Below are 9,674 nucleotides of genomic sequence, written 5' to 3' on the forward strand. Positions count from 1 at the left end.
CTTAACATTTGAGAATTTGAAGAGATTCAAACAATAATATTTTTTAATTAATATTTACCAACAACTTGTCTTATGATCATGTTTCATTTTCATCTGTTAAAAACTCTTGAAATACTAACAATTTTGTACAAACCATAATATAATAGTTAAAAACTATATAAGCCAATGTTGCAAAAGTAATTATCTCAATATTTCATAATTAATGTACATTTTTAGGATTTTGAGCATCAAAATTTATTTTTATTTACCTTCATTTTGAATTCGTATCTAGCATAATCCAAATTCTTCAAGAATAAACATCTTATCAAGTGCATTAGATGCTTACAATATCTTTGTCTAGAGAACTGAGAAAAAAATAATTTCTTGATAATAATAATAATAATATAACATAATTTATAATTGAAATAAACTTCATTGTATATAATATTTCAATACATCTTTAATATTTTATTCAATATGTCCCAAACCTCAATGAACAACTATTATGTGAAACTTTATATCTATTTGTACCAAAATGAATAAAAAAAAATACACAATCCATATCAGTTAGATAAACTCAAACTAAAAAAATGAGTGGATTTCAACAGGTTTCGAATTAGAAAAATTAATCTAACTTCAATTAAAGCTAAAAATTGAGTTCATATAAAGCCGAAAATCTAAATTTAGTTAGAGTTAACAATTGAAACGATAACACCTAGCAACATATACTAAAAAAGAATGCAAATATACAAAATCTTTATTTTAGTCATTTTGAAAAAAAAAGACAAATAAAAAAGAAAACAAAAGGTAGCGAGAAGTATGGAACCTGGATAACGATGGAAATGGAATTTCAACTCTGAAAGATGAAACTATAACAACTATTGTTTAATAAAAATAAAACAATAACACAATTGAGAACAACAATAACTATAATATATGAAAAAAAATCGAATAATTACCTTGAGAAACGTAAGAATTTCTTATAATTTTTGACACTTTTATGTTTCCCGATTTTAGTTGTTCATGCATCTTCTATTTATATCAGATTTCTTCAATTGAAGATATTAGTTTGAAAAAAAGACAAATAAAAAAGAAAAACATGGATAGCAAGAGGTATAGAACCTGAGTAATGGCAGAAATGGATCTGAAAGATGAAACTATAACAACTATTGTTTAATAAAAATAAAACAACAACACAATATTAGGAACAAAATAACTACAACATATGAAAAAAAATCGAATAATTACCTTCAGAAATATAATACTATCTAGCATGACCAATGAATATAATAGCGGAATACTATCTATCATGCTTTATATAGAAGCTTATTTGTGACTTTTGGATTTCCTTTGCTTTATGTTTTTTCATCTTCCCGTAACTTTTACTTTCTTTTATTATTTTAATTAATGGGCTAGTAATTGTTTAATTTATTATAAATATAAATCTATTATTTTTTATTAATTATATCTTCTTAATCTTGATTTTTTACTACGTTGACAACTCATCAAAAAAGCCTCTAAAACACTTCTCTTTATTTCTCTCTGCTTCCGCTATTATATATAGTATAGATTAAACAACTTTAATTCTTGAAAATCTTCATTTTGATGTCGTTATCGGTCAAATTTGGAAAAATAAATTTTTTACCAAACCATAAGTACCGAACTGTAAAAAAAAATGTGAAACCGCATAGTTTTATTTGAACTTAGCCCTGTTATAAATGCTTCAATCATTTATTTGAAAAGCTTTTAAAACCATTTTTTTAGTTAGGGGTTTGAGTTCAATCCGATTTCTCAAACTATGTTTCACCAAACACTACTGTTAGAGGTTTTGACTAGTCAAATCTCTAAAAGTGATCCAAACTTCTATTTTACATCAAAACTCTTTCCACCAAACAAAGCCAACAATTAAGATAAAAAAAAACTGAATCTCACATCGAACATACATGGAAAGTACCTAGAATATATTAGCAAGGCAAGTATCCAATATATATGGATGCACTTTAAAGTTGTAAGACTTAGAGTTTGTTTGTTGTTCGTTGTTTATGTTTGTTGTTGTTGATAAACAGTAGATATTAGTTGTTTTGTTTGTAAAAAAGCAGATGTTATGGAGTTTTACCAAACATTTTCTATCTCTTATTTAGTATTGAAAGACAAAAAGTTGTACCGAAAAATGGAAACACACGGGCATTTAAAAAAAAGTTTTTTTTTCTGTTAAAAAAAAAACTTCTTTTCTTATTACAAAAAGTTTAGGAGGAGAGATATCTTTAGTCCAGAATCTAGAGCTAGAGAAAGCTCCAAGGCAACATGAAGAGGCTTACCAGAAGACTTGCTATAAAGTTGTAAGATTTAATAATTTCTTTTTTTTTATCAAAAGTTTAGGAGGATGTGAGATATCTACAGTTTAGGGTAAAGAAAAGCCACAAGGCCACAGAAAGATTTACGAGAAGATTTATATATTGCTCTATCTATAAAGACTCCAACAACGATAATGATAATCGAATTGATGTGGGGTATTACGAGAGTCGCTTCATTCCCGTTAAGTCCACCATCATAGGCTAAAACATAATAAGTTAGATTAGGGCCAAAACAAACAATATTTATATGTAAAATTTTAAATGCATATGAAATTAACATACTTTGTTAATCGACTTTTATGTTAAAAAATGTTTTTTTTTATCATTTATAGCCGAATGTGACGAGCTTAATGCATAAACTGAAAAATTAGAGACTCAAGTGATGTTTGACAAAACTGAAAATTAAATTCTAAAAAAATAAGTATTGGATTTTAAATGTTGAATATTATAAGTGTTTAAAGTATTAAATGATATAACTGTTATAAAAAATATTAGTTGATAATGTTTAATTTAAAATGTTAAGTTAAATATTTTGATTTATCAAAATAAATGATTTTCTTAATTGACGAGAAATAATCGTTATCAAACACACTTAAATTAATTAAGTAATTAATATTTTAATTTAAGTGATTAAATTGGTTATCAAACAAAACCTCCATTTACTAAAATTATAATAATTAGAACATGATGCTTTTTTTTCCAAATAACTATACAATTTAAATTTAAAACAGTATTAGTGTATTGGGATAAGGTGCAAAAATACTTATAACATTTATAGTCATGAGCAATTTTACTTTTAACGTCTAAAATGGTGCAATTTTACCTATAACATTGGCAGCCAAGAGCAATTTTACCCCTAACGTTGTCAAGTTGGGCCGCTTTGAGAAATAATTCATCGAACTGTCTTTTCGATCATGAATCTTGTCATCTACACTTTCACATGTGAGTCATTTTATCACTTAGTAGTAACATATGATTAGATGTGAAAAAAATTATATATATATATATATATATATATTGTATGAGTTGGATAAAAAAAATTCAAAATATTTCGCCGAATTTATAAATATCAATTTCCAATTCTATTATTAAATCACATAAAATATGATTTTTTTTTAAGAAATAATATCTTTTTTTAAAACAAACTAATATGCAATTGATGCAGAATAGAGAACAAAATATTTGTGTTTTATAATAATGTCTGTAATTGACTCAACTTGATAACATTAGGGATAAAAATTTGCTCTTAACTGATAATATTAAAGGTAAACTTGTACCATTTTAAACGTTAAGGTAAAATTACTCATGTCTCTAACTTTAACCCTAGTTTATTTAAATGAAAATGAATTAAATAGGTTATGATGAAAAATATCAACGTTTCAAAGAAAGGTTAGCGGAAGGAATTATACGCTTAAATTATTATTTAGCTTTTAATCTATTTAAATTTTTATCATTTGGCCCCTAATTTATTATTCGATCATATTTGATATCTGAATTATTTCAATTAGTGAAACTTCACTTAATTTAGATAGAGACTTGGCAAAATCATTATTCCCCTAATATGTGTTGATATTTTAACATATAGACATGACACCTCGCACATCTTAAAGTTTAGGGTATGGTTTAAAAACAACCTATGTGCTTTCACATTTTATCAAATTGGTACCTCTAATTTTTTTTTTCGAATAGAGATTGAGGTTTTCGTTTGCGACAAAAAGATAACTGAGATTTTTCGCTTTACTAAAAACAAGGACTTCAAAAATTAAAATGAGCGTTGACGATCTCAAAATTGAAAAATTCAAAGACTTTGTGATATTCTAAGCAACTTTAATTCTTCAACTTTTTAATTTTGAGATCATTTAGATGTTGTTTGGTGAGGAGAGAGAAAGTGCATGTTTAGAGAGAGAAAACTCTGAAAATGATGATGGAAAATAAAAAATTTGGTTCCATAGAAAATATGACACTAAACAACTTTAATTCTTTGAATTTTCCATTTTGAAGTCAAACTAAACGATCCACGTTTTTAGCAAAACGAAAACCTTAGATCACGTTTGTACAAAAAAAAAAATTTACAATACCAAGTTGATAAAAAAATTGAAACACAAAGGTTTTTTAGAGTTTATTTTGAAGTTTATTTATCACATATATTTTATTTTCTTTGTGCAAATAATTAATTAGATTAGAAAAAGAAACACAAATCTCTAATCTAAAATTAATAAAGTTTAAGTTTTTTTATTTTTTAATGGCTTAATACATTATTTGCCCCCTGAACTTGTCCAAAATGGTTGATTGGCCCCCTGAACTTTCAAAGTGTCTCGATAGCTCCTTGAACTTGCATAAAATGTTTAGTTAGCTCCCTGAACTTGCATAAAATGTAATCAACTAATCATTCGTTTGTAAAAAAGTAAGTTAAATGGGGAAAATATATTACACGTGCCTTAGAATGTTATTAAATACCTCATAAAATAGATTAAAACATGTTAAAAAAGAATTTCTTAATTATTCAATTATAAAACATTTTCTTCTCTAATATTATAATCGCATACCCCGACCTTGGTCGTTTTACTTTTTAAGATGCGTGCAACATAGCTTCCGCATTCAACTTACTTTTTTACAACCGAGTGATTAATTGATTACATTTTATGCAAGTTCAGGGGACTATCGAGATATTTTGAAAGTTCAGGGGGCCAATCAACCATTTTGGACAAGTTCAGGGGGCAAATGATATATTAAGCATTTTTTAATTGAAAGATTGGAGACCGACAAAGACTAGACAAAGCATTCTAACAAAGTTAATACACAATGCACCAAACAAGCCGAGCCCAAGATTATATGAAAGAAGAGAAAATATCCAAACAAAAAAAGAGAAAAATAATGCAACAAACAAACTAGCGAAATCTAAACTAGGATAAACCCACTATGTCATATGACACAAAAATGATTGCAGAACAGAGGATGAGATTCCCAAAGCAATGGACTCAAAGCAAGCCGATTATGTATCGATAAGACATCAACTATCCTGTTCCCTTTCCTGAAAATATGGGAAACACAAATCTGCATTTGAGACACTATAAAAAGACAATAAAGCTAATCTTGTCTTAGATGCCAAGAGACTGTAGTCGATTTGGAACGCAATAGCTGAACTCGACTTTAATCCAAAGATGTTTCCAGCCTCGAGACCAAGCTAAACGGATGGCAAACATCACTCTCTGTAACTCAGCCTCGAAGTGTAAACAGAGGGATAGTGGAAAAGCTAATGCACCGTGTGGCAAAGTTCTATAATTTCGAAAAATGTCATCTGTCAATAAGATAATAATTCTGTTAAATTTTCATTTATATTGGATGAAATTTTATCAATTAGAATATGTTATGGGTCAAATATTACCAGATAATAGTTAAGAGGTAAAATAATAAAATTTTGGGTAGGTGAAATGTGAAACAGTGGTTTAAGCGGAAATCTATATATAATATAAAGGGTAAATTTAAAAAAAAAAAACCTGTGGTTTCACCGATTTCCAAATAAACCCATGTGGTTTGTTTTTACCAAAAAAAAGCAGCGTGGTTTACGCCGTTACCCGAAAAACGGAAAATGGGTTAACAGTGTTAAAAATGCTGACGTGGCAAAGGGTAAAGTTGGAAAAACGATTTTTTTTTTTTATTTTTGTTTTTTATTTCTTCTTCTTCTTCTTCTTCTTCTCTCTCTTCCCTTTTTCTTTTTTTTTTGTTTTTTTTTGTTTCGATTTCAGATTTCCAAAATCGGAAATCTGAAAATTCCAGATTTCCAAAATCGGAAATCTGAAAATTCCAGATTTTTGGAAATTTCCAAAAATCTGGAAATTCCCAGATTTCCGATTCTGGAAATCTGGAATCCAGAAATCTGGAAATTTTAGATTTCCGAAATCGGAAATCTGAGATTTCCGATTCAAAAAAAGAAGAAAAAGAGGAAGGAGAAGAGAGAGAGGAAGAGGAAGAAGAAGAAGAAGAAGAAGAAGAAGGAAGGAAGGAAGGAAGGAAGGAAGAAGAAGAAAAAGAAGAAGGAAAGAAAAAAAGAAAAAAGAGAAAATTAAAAAAATTAAAAAAAATTCGGAATTTCCAATTTTACCCCTCATTTTTAACACTATTAACCCATTTTTCATTTTTCGGGTAACGGCGTAAACCACGCTCCTTTTTTTTGGTAAAAACAAACCACAGGGGTTTATTTGGAAATCGGTGAAACCACATGGGTTTTTTTTGGAATTTACCCTAATATAAAACAGTAACGATGGAGCTCAGGTGTCACTTCCTCCTTTTTACTGATAAAAAACATAATATAATATTTTAATTTTAATTATATTTATCTATAAAAATATTATTTTATCCGTACTATATTTAAGAGTTCTACAGAATTTAAATTAATCCCTAAAATCTCTCTAATTCTCTACATATCTATATCTAAAAGTTCTACAGAATCTAAATTAATCCCTAAAATCTCTCTAATTCTCTGCATATCTATATATAATCTATATCTATATATAATATAAAACAGTAACGATGGAGCTGAGGTGTCACTTCCTCATTTTTTACTGATAAAATATATATAATATATAATATATAATATCTTAATTTTAATTATATTATTATATTTATTTATAAAAAGATTATTTTATCCGTACTATATCTAAAAGTTCTACAGAATTTAAATTAATCCATAAAATCTCTCTAATTCTCTGCATATCTATATCTAAAAGTTATACAGAATCTAAATTAATCCCTAAAATCTCTTTAATTCTCTGCATATTTATCTATCTATATATAATATAAAACAGTAACGATGGAGCTGAGGTGTCACTTCCTCATTTTTTACTGATAAAATATATAATATAATATAATATAATATATAATATATAATATATTAATTTTAATTATATTATTATATTTATCTATAAAAATAGGGTAAATTTCAAAAAAAAAACCCTGTGGTTTTACTTTTTTGCCAAAAAAGGATTGTGGTTTTTTTCGTTTCAAATACAGGACTGTGGTTTATTTCGTTACACTATTTACGGATTTGGTGAAGATGCCGTTAATTTGCTGACGTGGCTGAAGGGCAATTATGGGTATTTAAAAAAATTGGGATAAATTTTTTTTAAAAACAACCCTGTGGTTTCACTTTTTTGCAGAAAAAGGATTGTGGTTTTTTTTTCTTTTCAAATACAGGACTGTGATTTATTCCATTACACTATTTACGGATTTGGTGAAGATGTCGTTTATTTGCAGACGTGGCTGAAGGGCAAATATGAGTTTTTTTAAAAAAATTGACTATAAAAGGCTTTGAACAACCATGTGAGATTGCGCTCATGTGAGATTTTATAGTCAATATTGTAGCCACAAAATAGTTATAAAAAATTCATCGGTAAATATTGTAGACCCAAAATAGTTATAAAAAATTTATTGATCAATTTTTTTAAAAATCCATATTTACTCTTCAGCCACGTTAGCAAATAAACGACATCTTCACCAAATCCGTAAATAGTGTAAAGAATAAATCACAGTCCTGTATTTGAAAAGAAAAAAAACCATAGTCCTTTTTCTGCAAAAAAGTGAAACCACAGGGTTTTTTTTTAAATTTACCCTAATTTTTTTAAAAACCCATAATTGCCCTTCAGCCACGTCAGCAAATTAACGGCTTTCACTAAATCGTAAATAGTGTAACGGAATAAACCACAGTCCTGTATTTGAAACGAAAAAAACCACAGTCCTTTTTTGGCAAAAAAGTGAAACCACAGGGGTTTTTTTTAAAATTTACCCATAAAAATATTATTTTATCCGTACTATATCTAAGAGTTCTACAGAATTTAAATTAATTCCTAAAATCTCTCTAATTCTCTACATATCTATATATCTATATATATATAATATAAAACAGTAATGATGGAGCTGTGGTGTCACTTCCTCCTTTTTTACTGATAAAAAATATAATATAATATATAATATATTAATTTTAATTATATTATTATATTTATTTATAAAAATATTATTTAAATTAAATGTGAAAATAAAATAATAATATTTAATTGATATAGTACCTTTATATTATTAATTGTAATTATTAAATTATATTTTTATCAATATTTACACGGGTCAAAAACTAGTTATACTTCTGATTGGATAATAAATTATAATAAATGTATATTATTTAGATCATCAATAGTATAATATGTTTCTACAAGCATCCAAAATATTTTTTTACTAAGATTATGTGTTAAATTTCTTTTAGGGATAAGGCGTAAAAATACCTTTAACATTTACGGTCATAAAATAATTTTATTTTTAATATTTAAAATAGTGTAATATTAGTCTTAACATTGGCAAGCAAGAGCAATTTTATCCATAACATTGACAAATTGGGGTCAATTTGAGAAATAATTCATCAAACTGTCTCCTCTCGATCACTAATCTTGTCATCTATACTTCACATGCGCATCATTTTATCACTAATTATAACAAATAATAAACATATGATTAGACGTGAATTTAAAAAAAAATTAAAAAAATATATTGTCTTCTGTACGAGTTGGACAAAAAAAAATTCACATATTTCGCCGGATCTATAAATATTAATCTCCAATTCTATTATTAAATTATAAAAAAAATATGAATTTTTATTAGAACCAACATATATGTAATTAGTGTAGAATAAGAAACAAAATATCTTGGTTTTATAATAATGTCTGAAATTGATTTAACTTATCAACTTTAAGGATAAAATTGTTCTTTGCTGCCAACATTAGAGATAAAATTTCACCATTTTAAATGTTAACAATAAAATTGCTCCGGATTATAAACGTTATGGGTATTTTTACACTTTATCCCTTTATATTATTATTATTATTATTATTATTATTATTATTATTATTATTTACCCTTTCACTGTAATAAAAAGAAATTATGTTTCCAAGGTTTTCTCTACAAGAAGTATAAGTGAAATAAATAAATAAATACACCAACCAACTTGGAGCCTTCTAGAATTAGCATATTATAAAAATATGATAATTTGATTTAAAATTGTTGAAAAATATCAAGGATCTAAGGGCCCGTTTGTTTTACCTACTGTTTGCTGTTGCTGTTTGCTGTTTACTGTTACGGTTTGCTGTTACGGTTTGTTGCTGCTGTTTGCTGTTGCTGTTACCGTTTGCTGTTTGCTTTTGGAAAAAGCTGCTTTTCCAAAAAGCAGAGATTCTCTGCTTTTGTAAAAAGGCTGCTTTTCGGGTATAAAAGGCAAACAGGAGACCATTAACCAAACACCAATGCTGCTTTTCAATTGTAAAAGGCAAACAGGATGTCACTAACCAAACACCTAAAACT

The sequence above is a fragment of the Euphorbia lathyris genome, chromosome 7, assembly GCF_963576675.1.
Source record: "Euphorbia lathyris chromosome 7, ddEupLath1.1, whole genome shotgun sequence".
Taxonomy (NCBI): domain Eukaryota; kingdom Viridiplantae; phylum Streptophyta; class Magnoliopsida; order Malpighiales; family Euphorbiaceae; genus Euphorbia; species Euphorbia lathyris.